Raw genomic sequence first — 20490 nt, 5'->3', positions numbered from 1 at the left:
TTATAAAAATATTTTGTTTAAAAAATATATGTATCTGAAAACGCATGTCAACGATCGGATAAAAACAATTGACATCAAATTCCACATTAAAACAATGTAAATACAAATATTAATTATGGACAATGTTATAAAAATATAAAAATTAACATCAAAGTCCACATTTAACCCGTCAGGACAAAGAACATGGGTCTCATGAATCCAATAAGATTCTTTCTTGCTCAATTGTCGGATAAAATTACCCCCCCTCCAATGACGATTAACCTTTTCAATTCCCCAAAAACGCAATCCTTTTGGATTTCTATGATGGAAATCCCTAAAATGGCGGGATACATTGTGTGTGGTTTTCCCTTGTTTGATGTTATTAACATGTTCGGCTAAACGTACATGTAGGGGTCTGGAGGTTCTACCTATGTATTGCAGGCCGCAATCACATTCCAACATATAGACAACACCTACGGTGTCACAGGTGATGAGCTGTTTAATATCATATTCTTTATCAGTGGCAGATGCCACAAATTTTTTCCTCTTTTTAATGTTCACTTTGGAATGTTTGCATGGAACACAACGTCCACACGCATAGAAACCTCCCAGGAATTTGAACATTCTATTATCTGAAATGACCGGGGGATCGAGCACACTAGGTGCTAATCGATCCCTAAGAGTGGGAGCTTTCTTGTATACAAATTGGGGTTTTGCTGGTAATGCAGGTCCCAATATTTTGTCCTGTTTCAAGATGGACCAATTTTTTTAGATGATCCGTCCAAATTTTTTATGTTGGACATTATAGTCCAAGATCATTCTAAAATTGTGTTTATCATTGGGGGGAAGGCTGATATTAGCCACACGATCGGACACTAAAACAGTTCTATCTAATTGCTGAACCTGTCCAATTTCCCTCTCAAGGTGGTCTTGGTTGTACCCTTTTTGCACAAATCTATCAGCCAAAACACGAGATTGGTCAACAAAGTCAGACTCAGTGGTGCAATTACGGCGTAATCTAATAAATTGCCCTTTGGGGATATTACATAACCAAGATTTGTGATGGCAACTTCCCAATGGTATATATGCATTCCGGTCTGTAGGTTTGATATAATTGGTGAGTTTAAAATGGTCCGTATTTTTGACTATGGTCAAATCTAAAAAGACAATTTTTTCATAGTCAATGGTCCATGTGAGTGTAATATTTTTGTTGTTATTATTGAGACCACTGATGAAGGTATCCAATGAGGACCTCTCACCATTCCAAATGATGATGAGGTCATCGATATAACGACGGTAACAGACCAACTCAGGGGGGCGATGTTGGAAAATCGCCTCTTCCTCCCAGTGGGCCATAAAAATATTGGCCACACTGGGAGCAAAACGAGCGCCCATGGCAACTCCCCTTGTCTGCAACAAATAGTCTCCATTATACCAGAAATAATTTCTGGATAAGCAGAAATCCAAACAGCCCAAAAGGAATTCTTGGTGTCTCCCTGATAGTGTTGATGTGGAAAGGGCCCATTCAACAGACGCCATAGCGTCACTGTGTCCTATAATAGTATAAAGCGAAATGACATCCGCAGTGACTAATATACTATTAGTGGAACAACCAAGAGATTCCAATATTTGGATAATATGCTTAGTGTCTTTCAGAAAAGCAGGGGTTTTAACCACTAAAGGTTGCAAAAACGAATCTATATATTGGCCCAATCTGGCCGATACCGAGTCGATCCCATTGACAATGGGCCTCCCAAGCGGATGGGTACTATTTTTGTGGATCTTTGGCAAGAAATAAATAATAAGGGTTCTACAAAACAAGGGATCGAGATACAACGCCTCTTTTTTAGTACGAATCTTTTGATCCCTCCCATCTTCAATGATATGATGAAGTTCATCCTTGAAATCAAACATAGGATCTTTAGACAATACCCTATAGGTATCACTATCAGAAAGAAGATTACTCATTTCAAGTTGATAATAGTTTTTACTGAGGACAACGAGACCCCCCCCCTTTGTCCGCAGGGCGGATAACAATGTCTTTCCTTTTTGCCAAGGATTCAATACCCCTTTTAATGTATTGAGGATCCAATACCTTTTTTACCGTCAATGCTTCCAAGTCATTTACAACCATGTTCTTAAAAACATCCAAAAACGTATTCTCTTTATTAAGAGGGTTAAAAGTGGACTTATTACGCAAACCTGAGTGATAGGAATTAGCAATAGGTGCTGCTGTACTAGTGGGCTTAGACAGGAAATACGTTTTCATGTTAAGTGTCCTGATGTACTTTTGCAGGCTAATGTAAGTTTGAAACTTATTCAAATTCTTAGTGGGGGCAAATTTGAGACCTCTATCAAGGACTTTCAATTCGTCCTCATCCAGAGGAACCCCACTAAGGTTATATATCCCTGCTCCAACTATGGTCTGGGTTTTTTGTAGGCGCCTGCCCCCTCTCCTTCCTCTCTTTCTTTTCTCTTTCTGGGAGTTCCAATATTCGGAGGGATGGGAGGTGGTGGATGTCTCCACCAATCCCCTGGTGGGGGATACTGGTAGTGGGGGTCTAATTGGTGTCCCTGGCGTGACCCTAAAAAATCCCCCTCTGCATAAGAGTGATGATTAGCCAAAGGAGTGAATCTGTTATAGGTGGAGATAGGATGGGATCTCGTGACATGAGAAGAATCCCTATAATCCCCATGTTGGCGTATATCCCTCCAGGGTGTGGGGGAGTTGGGTTGATATACTGGGGGATGATGAACTGAACCAGAAGGGGCAGTTCCTCCCCTTCCCCTCCCCCTTTTGTTCTTACCTCTTTTGTTAGTACCTCTAGTGAAATAATTTCTCTGAGGAGAGGAATATCTCTCAGGTGGTGGATGATGTTGAACATCATTACTAAAGTGGGCTCTCGGGGTTGAATTCTGAACTTCATTAATAAGTGGATTGACAGGCAATCTGACATGATCATTGGTAACAGTTGTGGAGGTGCTTTGCCATTTGAAGATACTGTTTACACCAGTGAAGTCATCCCAATCCCTTATAATTTTTTTCTTTTTCTTGTTCTGAATTTCTGAGTCCCACTTCATGAGTTTATTTTTAAGTTCACCTGAGAGTTTAAGAAATTCCTCACTATCCTTGAGGGGTTCCAAAATGGTGGTAATGTCATTAATCTGGGAATTAAGGATCTTGAGTTTCCTCTGTTTACGAACCAAAAGGAGCTCCATGAGCTTCATACCTTTTTTAATAAAGAAACTACTCCATTCAGAGATAGAATCAATGTCCACCAGGCCATCATTAGGCGGGACATCCCATCTTAAACGTCTCGGAATGAGTTTTGAAGTAAGGTACTGCTCAAAAGATACAATGTCCCACCATGTTTTGGTCTTTTTTTCAAACAAATGTCCTAACTTGCGAAAGGACTGGGCTATATCATTCACTGGCTCGCTAGCATTCCTAGAAAAGACATCAGTGATTTTAATATCCCTTTTTTCCAAATATTGCTGCTAGATTAATATAAATTGATAAGCAGATAAATGAAAATAGTAAAAAAATCAGCGCAATATACAGGTAAAACACAATCAGCAGCTATGCACTAGGATTCAATTTATAAATTAGGTTATTTTTATTCCCTCCATCTCCTGTGCAGCGGGAAAGAAAAAAAAAAAAAAAGAATAAAATTTAAATCCCCCCTACCTTATCCCCCCCCTCTACGTACTCAACTTCCTCCCTCCCACCCTCCTCTAAAACCCCCAAAGGGCACTCACCCTAACAATTTCAAGCGAAAGAGTGTACTTCACTAGACAGGGGAATTACGGGAAATTTGCTAGAATATGGGGACCGTGGCAGAGGGCTGCTGGGAATACCTTATAGGGGAATCCGACGACAGATCCTCCGGGATATCACACCCCCCTGCTGGAAACGGTTGCTATCCGTCACGGTAGGGGTGAGATTGCCGGGAGCTCCTTTAAGGCGACACACTTTCCGGGAACTTTTGGCCTCCGATACCAATACAAAGAGATAAATGAAAAGTTAAATGGCCTCCTCTCTTCGCGATTAACAGATCAGTAAATAGGGTAGTACGCTTCTTAAGGTAGGGGTTGGGAGGGGGGATGGGGGGGGAAAGGAGAGGAAAGATTATTGGTCAGGAGACCTAGCAGACAGTAGGTTTCCAAGGGTAGGCAAATTAGGAATACATTGGGAATTGCCCGATTGTCTTGCTGTTTTGTTTTTTTCTTGTCTGTACGCTGCTACTAGGTCGCCTGTTCAATCGATTGTTTGTTATTGTAAACTAACCAAAAACCAAATAAAAAACTAATCTAATTTAATCTAATTAAAGAAAACGATATATCTTGGGACTGTCCCTGGCAGGAAGCTCCAGACAACTACAGTGCCACATGTGTGCAATCAATGGCCCCCACGGTGCGTGGGAATCTGGCAATTCTGTAGAAATCTGTCTTCATCCGCAGGTCCTCCTGGGTGGGTTTGATGATTTGTTTGGCAATGTGTCTCAGGATTGCAGGGATAACCTGGTGCACACATCTGCTAATGGAGGATTGTGCCATCCCAGCCACCACTCCACTTGTGCGCTGAGTGCTTAACTTTAGAGGAGCCATGTTAAAATATGGCCGTCGTTCCCGGGTCGAATTTCAATTTTTTTTTTTTTGCGTAAGACGTCCGGGAATACGAAAGTACGTTATGCACGTCGCCGTTCAAAAAAATGATGTCACTTCGTGCAAAGCACGGCGGGAATTTCAAAACGGAGCATGCGCAGTACGTCCGGCGCGGGAGCGCGCCTAATTTAAATGGTACACGCCCCATTTGAATTAGGCGGGCTTGCGCCGGACGCCTTTACGTTACACCGCCGTAAGTTTACACGCAAGTGCTTGGTGAATCAGGCACTTGCGCTGAAAACTTGCGGCGGTGTAACGTATAGACGATACGTTACCCGGCGCAAGTATATGTGAATCTGGCCCTTGGTGTTTACTGCGCTTGTGCTGTTTAGTTTGCACCTAAACGTACTTGGTGTTACTGCACTTGTGCTGTATAGTTTGCACCTAAACGTACTTGGTGTTACTGCACTTGTGCTGTTTAGCTTGCACCTAAACGTACTTGGTGTTTACTGCACTTGTGCTGTATAGTTTGCACCTAAACATACTTGGTGTTTGCTGCACTTGTGCTGTATAGTTTGCACCTAAACCTACTTGGTGTTACTGCACTTGTGCTGTATAGTTAGCACCTAAACGTACTTGTAGGTAGATTCACGTAGATTGGATTAACTTTAGGTTGGCCTAGCCTAGCCTGTTTAGGCTACACCGGCCTAATCTGTAGGGCAAAGTTGATGATTCACCAAGCTTTTGCACTCCAATGTGCGCCGGCCAAACCTAAAGTTGGAGGCTTAAGTCGGTGCAAGTGGAAGTGGGTGTCAACTTATGTAAATGATTGTCTGAGCGTGGTGCAGTGGCTTACGCCAGGCCTAACTTCAACTGAGCATGCTCAGTGATGTTTTATCCGAACTTCCTGTTGTAGGCCGGCCTAATGGCTAGGCTCGAGTGTACAAGTACGGCCAGACATGCATCTGTAGGTAGATTCACAAAGAGTTAGGCCGGCTTATCTCCAGATAGGCGGCGTAGGTGTAGATATGCTCCGGCGCGCTTTTGCACCTTACCCACAGAACAAGATAAGCCTGAAAATAGGCTTTTTCCCACCGATGTAACTTTGCTAAGCCGGGTGCATATTTAGGCACGAGGCATCTTCCGCTTGCATTGATTTCCTATTTAAATATGCAAATTAGGGAGATAGGCCGATTCACAAATGAAAGTGCACCAGATTTAGGCTAAGCCCGGTGCAATCAAGTGTTACATCAGGCCTAAAGTTATTCCACCAAAAAGGTGGAATAACTTTGCAGCAGGACACAGGTCAGCTGGAGAGCAGCTCCAGCAGCAGCGTTTCGGACGAGCTGAGCAAGCCGAGCACCCACACTTGCAGGACAACACATCTGTATGCCAACATGCCAGGGGCAGGCGTGCTCCTAGCACTACTAATGGGTCCACGGATTTGTAGGAGGGCACAGGAGAGGATATACCGCACACGCATGAACATCTTTGCCATGGGGGAAGCAGAGGTGTATCGCATCTACAGATTCAGCCGTGAAGCCATCCTGGATTTAACCAGAACCCTGCAGGATGACATCACCAGCCCAACACACCGCTCACATGCAGTGCAGCCACTGGTCAAGGTATTAGCAACACTGAAAGACAATCAATTAAATGTGATCAATGATATGGAAATAATATATGAAAAATAAACCAATAAATGTGACATGTCATTGAAAAATTCTTGGAAAAGTGCCAAGGTGAATTTCACAAACATATGTGCCAAAAATAAACATGAATCAAAAAAATAACTTTTTAGTGTTAAAAAATCTTTTGTGATGCCATAAAAAATTTGGGAAAAAAGTCCACAAGTGATAATCCAGTAAAGCGCTGTTTCTACAATATTCTAGACGTAACACCAGACATATTCTGAACAGACTCTCCACCAGAAAGAAGACACCCAGGTGTTGAGGTAATGTAGTCTGCTTACCACACTGTATGACCGCTACAGCGATCGGAATAAGCTCAGGTAAATGGTTAAAGTCTCCCACTGAGACTGGATGGTAAGGAATCCTGAATGGGTCCTGTACTGTTGCCTCGAGAATCCAGCTCAAAGGGAAAAGGTACAAGAAAAATCCCCCATAGCGTGATAAAGTTTCAACTGGCTATATTTATTGTAGCTATAAAACTGTGTACACTCACATTTTGGGTTAAAATGACATGCGCATAGGAACCATGCTGCAACATCGAATCTCGGCGTCTCCTCCACACGTTCTCCCGCTGTCTCTGCTCGTGTAGTTGGACTTGATGATGTCAGAACGCTAGCCACGTCTACGCGTTTCGTCAGAGATTGACGCCTTCGGGGATTGGCTGCGGCGTTCCTGACCTCACGTCCGCCCTTATATGCCACCGATCCGCCATCTTAAAAGAGGGAAAAACGGACGGGATCGATACTGCCCTTCTAAATTCCCAATCCTCATTGCTGAAAGCAAGGGAATAACACCGAGAGGGCTACGGGGGCCGGCACAGTCAGTTATAATATACCAAAAGGCCAGATAGACAGCAGAAGAGAAGTACTGCCATCATGTGGAAAAACTGGGCATAACATATTGGAGTGTAAATGAGAGACAGCGGGGATAAGTGCTGCCATCATGTGGCCAAACGGGAGAAGACAATACTTTAAAAGTTATGATAATTATAGAGCATGACAATAATGGGAGAACCAGGAAGAGACGCTAAGAGATATACAAATCTTGAATATACATAAAAAATACTTATTTTATTTGAAAAATAATATAAAAAAGTATAATAATTTAAAAAAGACCACACAAACTCTTTGAGGGTATAAAGTAAAAAGTTAGAATTTTACAAAAATTCTAATATTATTAAAAAATGTATAAATATCCTAGGGGAACTCAATCTCACAAAGATACTTTTAGTTGAATGGCAACACATTAGATATGTCTAGAAGACTTATAAAATCCTTGAAAGTGAGGATCACTAAGAATTATTTATAAAACTGTTCACATCCCACTCGACATTAAGTCCATGTGGGATGTAACTTTTCATATTAAAAATAAGTTGGGTCTCTATCCTAGAGATAGAGCGTACCTTGTTAATGCCCCGCCAATGTGGCTGTAGTTTGACAATGGGAACAAACAAAGTTCCTTCCAAATTTCTTTTATGACATAAGTCGTAGTGTTTGGACAAATTGTGCTTAGGGTAACCCCGCCTGATATTGCCTACATGTTCCTCAAGTCGTACATGTACTTCCCTTTTTGTCCGTCCGATATACTGTTTAGTGCACGGACACTGGATTAGGTAGATGACATGGTCACTAGAGCAAGTGATGAAGGAATCAATGGGAAAAGATTTAAGAGTCTGACTAGACTGAAATGATTCTATTCTACGACCCTGAAATTGGTTCACCTTACAAATATTGCACTTCCTGCACGGGAAGAAGCCCTTCATAGTTTGAAAAAAGGAAATAACATTTGGAGGATTGATGACATTAGAGGCCAATTTGTGGCGTAAGGATGGTGCTCCTCTATACAGGACTACTGGTTTGTCCGGAATTGCTGGTCCAAGTATTCGGTCGTTCTTGAGGATATTCCAATATTTATTGAAAATCTTTTTTACCGAAAAGTACTGGTTGGAAAAGCCGGTAATCATAGAGCAACCAAAACGATTGTCACGTATACGACCTGGTTGGCCTTGTTTAGTAAGCATGGTCTTTCTATCAATGTTGGCAACTTGTCTAATGGTGTCATCTATATTAGACTCTTTGTATCCTTTTTCTAGGAATCTAGCCTTCAAAACTTAGGCCTGCTTGTGATAATCATCAATATTGGTGCAATTCCACCGGATTCTTTGAAATTGTCCCTTAGGGACAGCATTGAGCCATGTAGGGTGATGACAACTCGTTAGAGGAATGAAAGCATTTCTATCCGTCTCTTTAAAGAAAGTACTGGTAGAAAAGACTCCATCCTTGATGCAGATATTAAGATCAAGAAAGTGTATTTCCTTATCACTGGCTTCTGATGTGAGACATATCCCTCTATTGTTAATGTTGAGAGAAGAGATGAACAATTCAAGGGAAGTGAGGTCTCCTTCCCAGAGGATCAGGATATCGTCTATGTATCGCTTCCATAGACGCAATTCTTTGGGCGGATTCAAATCTATGACCTCTCTTTCCCAATGGGCCATGAACAGGTTTGCCAAACTTGGGGCAAATTTGGCTCCCATTGCAACACCACATTTTTGTAAAAAGAAGTTGCCATCAAACCAAAAATAATTATGATGAGTTGCAAAAATAATAAGGTTAATGATAAAATCCTTCTGCAAAATGCCCAATGATGGGTCATCTTGGAGGTAAAATCGTACTGCTTCCAAGCCGTGTTCGTGAGAAATGATCGTATAAAGTGAGTTTACGTCTGTCGTGGCCATAATGTAACCCTCTTTCCACTGTAGTTCGGCCAAAAGATTAAGGACTTGTACGGAATCTCTCAAATAAGAGGGAGTTTGAACAACCAATGGCTGGAGAAATTCATCGATATATTTTCCGATTCTCGATGTAATAGAATCAATCCCACTTATTATTGGGCGGCCAGGAGGATTAATCAAGCCCTTATGTATTTTAGGCAGATAATACATGATGGGGATCCTAGGGGCAGATGGAATCAAAAAAGCCCTCTCTTTCTTGCTCAGTATACCTAAAGCTGATCCCTCATCAAGTAATTCTGTCAAGGCTTTTTTGTACCTATGTGTAGGATTGTTGGCCAACCTACCATAAGTGGCTTCATCGGCCAGTAATCTCTTCATTTCTGTCAGGTAGTCATCTTTGTTGAGGATGACTACCCCCCCCCCCTTTATCAGCCGGGCGGATTACTATTTTGTTTCTGTCGCAAATAGATTTAAGATTGTTTTGAAAATCTTGACAGTTTCGAAACCTTGGGGCCTTTAGCGCAACAATATCCTTCAGAACCATCTCTTTAAAAACTTGAATGGACGGTGCCATAAAGCCAGGGGGATTAAATGTAGACGCATTGGCAAGTTGAGTATGTTTTATTTGAGTAACATTACAAATTGGAGGAGAATTAGGACAAGAGGTCTCTGATATAACCTCGGATGTGATACAGGGATCATTAGGAGGGCTTGGGGCTACCACAATGTTTTGCAGAGCCACACTAGGAATAATCCTATTGGAATTTCCAATAGGATTAAGAAGGAAATGCCTTTTTATGCTCATTTTTCTTATGAATTCATGGGCATCTATGAACGTTTCGAACTTATTAAGTTTGTGTGGAGGTGCAAATTTTAAGCCCTGATTCAACACATATTGTTCGCCTTTTGATAGCTGTATGTTGCTCAGGTTAAATACCCCACTAATATTTATAGTTTCTTTTTTCCTTGCCTGTATCCTACTGCCCCCTCTAGAGCCTCTCCTTCCTTTTGACCCCTTTTGTCTCGAAGCGTGGCCAATTGAAAAAAACGAGACCGATCATCCATGTTTGGATTTAGCGCAGGCCTTGGTTGTTCTAGATTAGATCCAGTGGCGTGTTCATTGGGTTGGCTTGACAGCCAAGATGCACCCACATCCCCCTCCAAGATATCATCCTGATTTTGAGACAAGATTCGAAATCTATTTTGGGTAAGAACCGGATTTTGGGTAAGAGCCAGATTGAGTCTTTGAGTACGTTGATCCAACGGAATGTGCCCTGAGTGGCTGATTTCCTGATCTGTCACTCGTGGGGGCAGACGATCTAACTGGTCATCATAGCCACCATGGGTCTGTTCTCGATATGAATCTTTCCATACTGGAAAATTTCTCCTAGGGGAGTCCCTTACCATCTGAAATCCCCACTTTTCTCATGTGGTATCTTTTTATTTTTGTTTTTGTTCTTGGGTTTGACTCCTCTATATCCCAGATGGAAATGGTTAGTCGTGGGTAATGGTCCCCATCTAGGGGGCCCCTCGTCCACTAACTCAGGAGCACCTGTTGAGATACCATTGTTGTAATGTCCAGGATGGCTATAAGAGGAAGGGATATGTGTAGGAGCCCTTGAAACCTCATCTTCCCCATCCTTAACAGCTTGCCAACGAAAAACCTGATTGTTGGAATAATCGGTAAGATCTCGATTGTATTTCTTTTTTTTCTTTCTTTTTTGGTCTAGATCTTCCTTTTCCAAGAAAGTTTTCAGTTGGCCAGATTTCTGTTTGTAGATCTCCCCTTCCGTGTATGGAGTAAGTTCCTCTTTCAAAACACATATCTCTTCATTGAGTGATTTAAGTTTACTGTGTTTCTTAGCTAATAAAAAATCTAAAAACTTTATGCCAGTTTCATTAAAATAGGTGAACCATCCACCTAAGTCGGTCTCACCTCGTTGGGGGCTGACCTCCCACCTAAGACTGCGTGGAACCATTTTTTCTTTGACATATTGGTCTAGATAGGCTGTGTCCCACTTTGTATGTAACTCAGAAACCAACAGATTTTTTAGCCGAATGAAAATGCCCCCTATCTCATCCGACTGTTCTTGGTTACCATCAAAAACTCCTTCGGTATTGATCCTATAGAGATTTCTATATTCAAAAATATCCATCTTATTCGCAGCAATGCAGTTGTATCGTAAGACAAATGGAAAAAACTTTTTCTAGTAAAGAAAAAAACACTGCGCAGAATAGACGTAAAAAATAATAAAATAATAAAAATCAGTGCTGCCAAGTACCAAAAATTATAGATACAAAATTTTAGAGATAAGTGAAAAAGGAAAAAGGTACAGCGCAATAAAAATAAAAAAATAAATAAAAATAAAAATAAATGTGAATTGAAAACCTGCACGAGAAGCGCAGGTTTATATGGGGGGTATTTAGATAATTGAATGAACACTGAAAGACAATCAATTAAATGTGATCAATGATATGGAAATAATATATGAAAAATAAACCAATAAATGTGACATGTCATTGAAAAATTCTTGGAAAAGTGCCAAGGTGAATTTCACAAACATATGTGCCAAAAATAAACATGAATCAAAAAAAGAACTTTTTAGTGTTAAAAAGTCTTTTGTGATGCCATAAAAAATTTGGGAAAAAAGTCCACAAGTGATAATCCAGTAAAGCGCTGTTTCTACAATATTCTAGACGTGACACCAGACATATTCTGAACAGACTCTCCACCAGAAAGAAGACACCCAGGTGTTGAGGTAATGTAGTCTGCTTACCACACTGTATGACCGCTACAGCGATTGGAATAAGCTCAGGTAAATGGTTAAAGTCTCCCACTGAGACTGGATGGTAAGGAATCCTGAATGGGTCCTGTACTGTTGCCTCGAGAATCCAGCTCAAAGGGAAAAGGTACAAGAAAAATCCCCCATAGCGTGATAAAGTTTCAACTGGCAATATTTATTGTAGCTATAAAACTGTGTACACTCACATTTTGGGTTAAAATGACATGCGCATAGGAACCTGTACCTTTTTCCTTTTTCACTTATCTCTAAAATTTTGTATCTATAATTTTTGGTACTTGGCAGCACTGATTTTTATTATTTTATTATTTTTTATGTCTATTCTGCGCAGTGTTTTTTTCTCTACTAGAAAAAGTTTTTTCTATTAGCAACACTGCATTTCCTGGCCAGTGGATCTTTTCAGCGAACAAGTGGAAATTTGTCTGGGATGTCACAAACCAGCATGAGCAGATGTGTGCACCAGGTTGTCCCCGCAATCCTCAGACGCATGTCCCACCACATCATCAGACCCACCCAGCAGCATCTGCAGCAGAAAGCAATGGAGGATTTCTATAGAATTGACAGATTCCCACGCACTGTGGGGGCCATTGATTGCACACATGTGGCACTACGGCCCCCCCCGTGACACAGAACACATATACCGCAATAGGAAGCATTGGCATTCCATCAACGTACAGGTGATAGCCGATGCCCAATGCCTCATATGGCATCGGCTATCACCTGTACGTTGATGGAATGCCTGTTCATGTTTTGCATGTTGTATGTTGCATGTGCATGTTGTATTTTGCACAACTACGCTGTGAGAAAGGGCCTGGAGATTGACATACGTGATGACCTGACCCCCCAACCAGACAATTCCCCCTTAACCGAGGGTACCCCATCTGCTGTGGGAGCCGCAATCAGAAGACGCCTCACAGAAGACATATTTACACGTTAAAAACACACATTAAACATGGCACAAGTAGAATGCACGCATGCACACCACTGTGGTCCCTAGCACAGACACATCTCATCCTCATCTAATTGGATTAGACCCAAGGACACCGGATGGGAATTGGGAGCAGCAATGCCACGCCAAGGCTCCAATCGGGAGGTGGCCCACTCCTGCCAGGTGACGGCTGCCTGGCCTCCAAGGCAGCTGCAATCCTGGTGAGGACCAGGTTAGTTTGGGCCTGCATCCTGAGCTGGCGGGTGAGGTTGGCCCTCTCACTCCGCTGCCTCCATCTCCCCTCCTCCTGCACCGCGATGGTGTTGGCCTTAACAGCCTCACAAAGGCAATCCACCTTGGTGGCCAGGTCGACCATACAGGTGGCCACTGCAGAGCTGTTGCAGTTTAAATCCTGCACAACCTCCCTCAGATGGCCATCATCCTGTGCGATTTTCTTCATATTCCCAGCTAGATCCCCCATATGCTGGGTCTGGAGGGTTTGGTCCTGGGCAATCTGCTCCTGAACGTCGCCCACTACACCCCTGGTCTTCTTGGTCGCCTTCCTGTGGCCAGAAGAGGCAACAGAGCGGGTGTAGGGGGAGCCCCTGGTGGTGGTGGCCCTGCTGGTGGGTGAGGGAGAGGGGCTTCTTATAATGGGGGTGGAGGTGGTGGAGGGCCCAACCATCACAATGCAATCATCTATAATGTGCCCGATCTGGCCAAGGTCCACCGAGTCGTCCAAGACCACCTCAATAGACCTGGTGTGGACTGTCCCCTCCTCCACAACATCTTGGGGGGCTTCATGTGGCTCATCAGAAGAGGTGGTGGGACGGCCAACAAGCCCAGATGGGCCCGCCCTTTCCTGCACATCTGTGGATGACATAAAGCAGTCACATGTTGGGGGACCCACACACTTGTCACATGTTCCCTTCCCCCACCCACACATGTTACACACCAGATAGGAAATATAAAACACACTTACCTGTCCTCAAGACATCTTCCTGGGAATCAAACCCCTCAATCCCCTCAACCTGCTCCCTGTGCAGACACCGGGCGATCCTCTCCTCCTCCGGGGTCAGCACGACATTGCAGGGTGGGCCACCCCCAGTGCCAATCCAGTGCTTTCTGATTTTGGCCACCTTCACCCGCACCCGAAGCCGCAGATCGTTAATTTTTTTTAATTTATGATGGCCAAGGCGGGGGACATTGCCAAGGGCATTGACCCTGGTGGCAATAGTATCATAAATCTCCTGGCACGCGTCGTATTGCGGCTGGAAGGGCCATGGAGGCACTCATAGAACTCCTCCATCCCATCAATAATAATGGCCCTCTCCTGGGGTGTAAAGTTTTTTTTCCTGTGGGTGACAGGAGCTGACACGGGAGCTGCCACTGGAGCAGACATAGTCATTCAGAAACTGAACGCAAGGGGCAAAATTACCAAGCTCAGGGGGGGGGGGGTGGAAAGCAGGATGTAATTTTGCAAAGACCAGATGCATGTCTGGCCGCAGGGCCGCTGATAGGGGGGGACCACCAGTCCTCCTGTAGGGGGCCCGGGCTCACAGGGGGGCCCATTCAGCAGAGGGAATCAGTGCGGTCGGATGGAGGGGCAAATGCAGGATGCCCAATGTGAACCTGGTTTCTCTCCCTCCCACAACTTTCAGCTGCTGCAGGGAGAGACACGGACACAGCTGCCAGCTTCCCTGTCTCATTAAAAAAATAACAAATTGTTACCCTGTATTGTTTTAAACCCTTGTAAAATGTAATACAATTCTTGGGAATTTTTTTTTTTTTTTTTATAAAAATTTACAAAAATTTTTTTTCAAAACATTTAAATGTTTTTGTTAAAAGAAAAAAAAACTATTTAAAAAAGGGCTAATTCACACAGCTTCTCTGTTATCTTTGTGTCCGCTAAGAATAATTTTAGTATATTTTAATTGAAAATCTTGGTTTGATATATTTGAGGGGGGCCCTGCCAGGTAGGCTGTACGGGGCCCCGTGATTTCTAACAGCAGCCCTGTCTGGCCGTACTTGTACACTCGAGCCTAGCCATTAGGCCGGCCTACAACAGGAAGTTCGGATAAAACATCACTGAGCATGCTCCGTTGAAGTTAGGCCGGGCGTAAGCCACTGCACCACGCTCAGACAATCATTTACATAAGTTGACACCCACTTCCACTTGCACCGACTTAAGCCTCCAACTTTAGGTTTGGCCGGTGCACATTGGAGTGCAAAAGCTAGGTGAATCATCAACTTTGCTCTACAGATTAGGCCGGTGTAGCCTAAACAGGCTAGGCTAGGACAACCTAAAGTTAATCCAATCTACGTGAATCTACCTACTGGTCTTTGCAAAATTACATCCTGCTTTCCACCCCCCCACCCCATCTCCCACCCCCCCACCACCCCAGGCTCCGCCCAGGCAGCTGAGGAGCCAATCTGCTGCCACCAGGCGAAGCCAAAGAAAGGCTAAATGAAAGCCTTTTTTTTCTTTTGCTTTTTTTGCTCAGGTCATGAGCTTGATTATTATTTATTTTTTGCTCAGGTGATGAGTGTCTTTTATTTTTATTTGCTCAGGTGATGAGTTTTTTTTTTTTTTTTCTTGCTCAGGTGATGAGTTTTTTGATTTTTTTCTTCCAGCACACGGTGAGGAGTGCTGCTTCAGTGTGACTGGTGTGTGAATGGGGGGGGTGTCACTCCTGCTGGCAAAGGGGTGTCACCCTCTGCAGTGTGAAAGGGGTATGAATGTACAGTGACATAATTGGAGCCTTGGCGTGGCGTTGCTGCTCCCAAGTCCCATCCGGTGTCCTTGGGTCTAATCCAATTAGATGAGGATGAGATGTGTCTGTGCTAGGGACCCCAGTGGTGTGCATGCGTGCATTTTCATTGTTCCATGTTTAACCACTTGAGATCCACGCTATAGACGAAATACGTCCGCAGCGCGGCTCTCAAGTGCCAAGTGGCCGTTTTTAAAACGGCCTTTTATGTGCATTACCCGCGCGCGCCACTGGGTGGCGCGCGGCGGGTAAAAACTGTCCCGACGCATCGCCGAAGACCCGATGCGTGTACCTGGCGGCCGCGATGTCCGCCGGGTACACGCGATCGTCGGTGACACGGCAGGTGACAGCAGGAACGTGGAGCTCTGTGTGTAAACACAGAGCTCCACGTGCTGTCAGAGGAGAGGAGACCGATCTGTGTCTCTTGTACATAGAGACACAGCATCGGTCCCCTCCCCCAGTCACCCCCCTCCCCCCACACAGTTATAACACACCCAGGCTACACAGTTAACCCCTTCCTCACCCCCTAGTGTTAACCCCTTCACTGCCAGTCACATGTATACAGTAATTCGTGCATTTTTATAGCACTGATCGCTGTATAAATGTGAATGGCGCCAAATTTGTGTCAAAAGTGTCCGATACGTCCGCCGCAATATCCCAGTCCCAATAAAAATCGCAGATCGCCGCCATTACTAGTTAAAAAAAAAAATAATAAAAAAAATCATAATTCTGTTCCCCATTTTGTAGGCGCTATAACTTTTGCGCAAACCAGTCGCTTATTGCGAGTTTTTTTTTTTTTTTACAAAAATACGTCGAAAAATACGTATCGGCCTTAACTGAGAAAAAAAATAGTTGTTTAAAAAAAAATTGGGATATTTATTATAGCAACAAGTAAAAAAAAATATATTTTTTTTAAATTGTTGCTCTTTTTTTGTTTATAGCGCAAAAAATAAAAACCGCAGAGGTGATCAAATACCACCAAAAGAAAGCTCTATTTGTGGGGAAAAAAGGACGCCAATTTTGTTTGGGAGCCACGTCGCACGACCGCGCAATTGTCAGTTAAAGCGACGCAGTGCCGGACGCTGAGATTTCGCCTGGGAACGAAGGGGGTTTATGTGCCCAGTAAGCAAGTGGTTAATGTGTGTTTTTAACGTGTAAATATCTCTTCTGTGAGGCGTCTTCTGATTGCGGCTCCCACAGCAGACGGGTTATCCTCAGTTAGGGGGGGATTGTGTGGCTCAGGGGTCAGGTCATCACGTATGTCAATCTGCAGGCCCTTTCTCACTGCGTAGTTGTGCAGAATGCAACATCCCCAGATGATCTGGCACACAAAGTTTGGGCATACAACAGGGTCCCCCCAGACTTATCCAGGCATCGGAAACAGGACTTCAGGAGGCCACATGTGCGTTCCACCACTCCACGGGTAAGTGCATGTGCTTTATTGTAGTTTTCCTCTCCTGGGGTTTGGGGGTTCCGGTATGGAGTCATGAGATGGGGTCCAAGTGCATATGCAGAGTCACCTGGAAGGGAAAAGACAGGAGGATGTTAGTCATGCATGTGCCCCTCGTGATGTCTGCATCACTCACCATGTCACTCACCAATCAGCCAGTTGTCCCCATACATGTTCTGGTCAAAATCTGTTGGGATGTCGCTTTGACGGTATATGAAGCTGTCATGGCTGGATCCTGGGTGTTTGGCACGGACATGCCATATGAGGCATTGGGCATCGGCTATCACCTGTACGTTGATGGAATGCCAATGCTTCCTATTGCGGTATATGTGTTCTGTGTCACGGGGGGCCGTAGTGCCACATGTGTGCAATCAATGGCCCCCACAGTGCGTGGGAATCTGTCAATTCTATAGAAATCCTCCATTGCCTTCTGCTGCAGATGCTGCTGGGTGGGTCTGATGATGTGGTGGGACATGCGTCTGAGGATTGCGGGGACAACCTGGTGCACACATCTGCTCATGCTGGTTTGTGACATCCCAGACAAATTTCCACTTGTTCGCTGAAAAGATCCACTGGCCAGGAAATGCAGTGTTGCTAATACCTTGACCAGTGGCTGCACTGCATGTGAGCGTTGTGTTGGGCTGGTGATGTCATCCTGCAGGGTTCTGGTTAAATCCATTATGGCTTCACGGCTGAATCTGTAGATGCGATACACCTCTGCTTCCCCCATGGCAAAGACGTTCACGCGTGTTCGGTTGATCCACTCCCGTGCCCTCCTACGAGTCCATGGACCCATTAGTAGTGCTAGGAGCACGCCTGCCCCTGGCATGTTGGCATACAGGTGTGTTGTCCTGCAAGTGTGGGTGCTCGGCTTGCTCAGCTCGTCCGTAACGCTGCTGCTGGAGCTGCTCTCCAGCTGACCTGTGTCCTGGTGCAAAGTTATTCCACCTTTTTGGTGGAATAACTTTAGGCCTGATGTAACACTTGATTGCACCGGGCTTAGCCTAAGTCTGGTGCACTTTCATTTGTGAATCGGCGTATCTCCCTAATTTGCATATTTTAATAGGAAATCAATGCAAGCGGAAGATGCATCGTGCCTAAATATGCACCCGGCTTAGCAAAGTTACGTCGGTCGGAAAAAGCCTATTTTCAGGCTTATCTTGTTCTGTGGGTAAGGAGCAAAAGCGCGCCAGAGCATATCTACACCTACGCCACCTATCTGGAGATAAGCCGGCCTAACTCTTTGTGAATCTACCTATTGGTGTTTACTGCACTTGTGCTGTATAGTTTGCACCTAAACGTACTTGGGGCCAGATTCATGTAGAGCGGCGCATATTTAGATTGGCGTAGCGCATCTCTGTTACGTTACGCCGCTTCAATTTCATGATGCAAGTACCGTATCCACAGAGTATTTGCGCCCAAATTTGCGCCAGCGTAGCGTAAATTCCGAGGCGTAAGGCGGGGTAAATGAAAGTGGGAAGGAAGGGGGCGTGCTCCATTGAAATGAGCCGTGACCCCATGCAAATGAAGGGCCGGCCGTACTGCGCATGCGCGCATGATTATGCACCTCACTGGGCATGCTCAGAACTCGGCCCGGCGCAATCAGTGACATAGGAACTAAAACCGGCGTACTCAGTGAGATACGTCCTGTGTATAAATAGGCCCAGACAAACGCCCTTCCATTGCAAAAGTACATCCATATGTTTCCCTTCCTGAAGCAAGGTGCTTTTGTTCTGTTGTCTGTGGCTGTTTGTTGGTTAGTGTAGTAGTGTTATAGTAAAGATTTATTGGAGTAGGAGATTGTATTAGCTGTTTGTTTTTTCTGAGTGTTTTTTGTGTCTGTTTTTTCTGTCTGTTTTTTGGAGTCTGTATTAGCTGTCTGTTTGTGCTGTTTGATTTTGGTGTCTTGTTTGTGCTGTTTGATTTTGGTGTCTGGTTTTTGCTGTCTGATTTTTGTGTCTGTTTGTTCTGTGTCTTTTTGTGTCTGTTTGTTCTGTCTGATTTTTGTGTCTGTTTGGTGCTGAGTGTTTGGTGGTGATATGGCACCAAAGAGGAGAAAGCTAAACTTCTCTGTTCGGGAGAAGCAAATCCTTGCCAGGGCCATCACGCGATTTTTGCATGGCCCTGAGAGCCGGGACATCACCCCGGCCAGGAAGAAGGAGATCCTCCAGGAGATTACTGATGAGATCAATGCGGGGGGGGAGATGAGGACCGTCAGTGGGATCGCAAAGAAGATCAATGATCTGAGGAGCCTGGTCCGTGATAAGCTGGCCAAGATTACAGCACATGCCAGGGGCACTGGAGGGGGACCACCTTGCACCATCAGGTGAACTGATGAGGAGCGTGCGGTGGCCCAGTGCTTCCACAGCCAGCAAGTGGTGGGCCTGCCTGGCTTTGACTCCAATGAGGCCGTGAGGACAGGTAAGTTTTTTTTTTCTATCTGGCGAGTAGCATGTGTGGGGGGGAAGGGAATATTTGCCAAGTGTGTGGATCCTCCAACCTGTGTATGTTTTGTGTCATCCACAGATGGCCAGGAGAGTGCTGGGCCATCTGGTCAGTCTGCTCCATCCCCCGGACATCAGGCTGCTGAAGAGCCCCAAGAAAGGCAGGAGTCCTCAGGGCAGGGGAGTGGCCACAACTCACCTCATGAGGAGGTTAAGGGGGAGGAGGATGAGGGGGGGAGGTTGAGGAGGATCAGATTGACATTGCCAGTGAAATACTTTGGCTTTTGGATGAGGCTCCCCCTGTGGCTGGCAGCAGTCAGGCCTCCATTAGGGGTAGCCACTCCCACTCCCCGCCAACAGGGCTCCCCCCCCAGGGGGCCCCCCTCCTCCCAGGCCACAAGCCTCATCTGCAGGCAGGAAGGCCACCCAGAAGACCAGGGGGGTGGCAGACTTTCTGCCTGCAAATCTTAGGAGGGACCAGGCACGTCAGACCCACCATCTGGGTCAGGTCACCCGGACTTTGGCCCAGATGGAGGACAGCCTGGTCTCCATAAAAGACTCCGTGAATGATGTGAGCACAAACTCCTTGGCGTACATAAATTGCTTTTGCGACCTGCAGACCGCCAGAGCAGACGTGGCCCTGGAGGTGAATGCCCTGACCCAGGCTGTCCAGGCCAATACCCAGGCTGTCCAGGCCAATACGGCAGCCCTCACTGTGGGCCTGAACAGAATAGCCGTAGCCTTGGAGGGCAGGCCAGCAGATGGACAGACACCAGGGGAGGCTCCTCCTTCCCCTGCTTCCCCCCCCCATGAGTCTCCCCTGAGGGCCCGTGGCCGTAGCCGGCCCAGGCATAACTCATGCCGACGTTAATTTGGGATGTGCTTTTGATTTCATTTTTTCTTATTTGTTGGTGATTTGTACTGTGATTATGATTTGTTTTATTTTATTTTTGTGAATGATGTATGAATGTGGGGGTGACATTCCTGCTGAAAAAGGGGTGTCACCCTCATTTGTGGTGGAGTAGGGATCCCCAGGACCAGGGAGAAGTGATCCCAGGTCCGTGTGAATGGTGTATGAATGTACAGT

At 45.0% G+C, this 20490-nt stretch overlaps 1 protein-coding gene across 1 annotated transcript in view; it reads left to right on the top strand.

Annotated features, from left to right (window-relative positions):
• The window catches only part of P2RX3 (purinergic receptor P2X 3), a 736403-nt gene that overhangs the window by 137687 nt on the left and 578226 nt on the right, over positions 1–20490 (top strand). The gene's annotated exons all lie outside the window — the stretch shown is intronic.

Source organism: Rana temporaria, chromosome 8 (genome assembly GCF_905171775.1).
Source record: "Rana temporaria chromosome 8, aRanTem1.1, whole genome shotgun sequence".
NCBI classification, from domain to species: Eukaryota; Metazoa; Chordata; class Amphibia; order Anura; family Ranidae; genus Rana; species Rana temporaria.
This window is presented reverse-complemented; position numbering and strand designations above follow the sequence as displayed.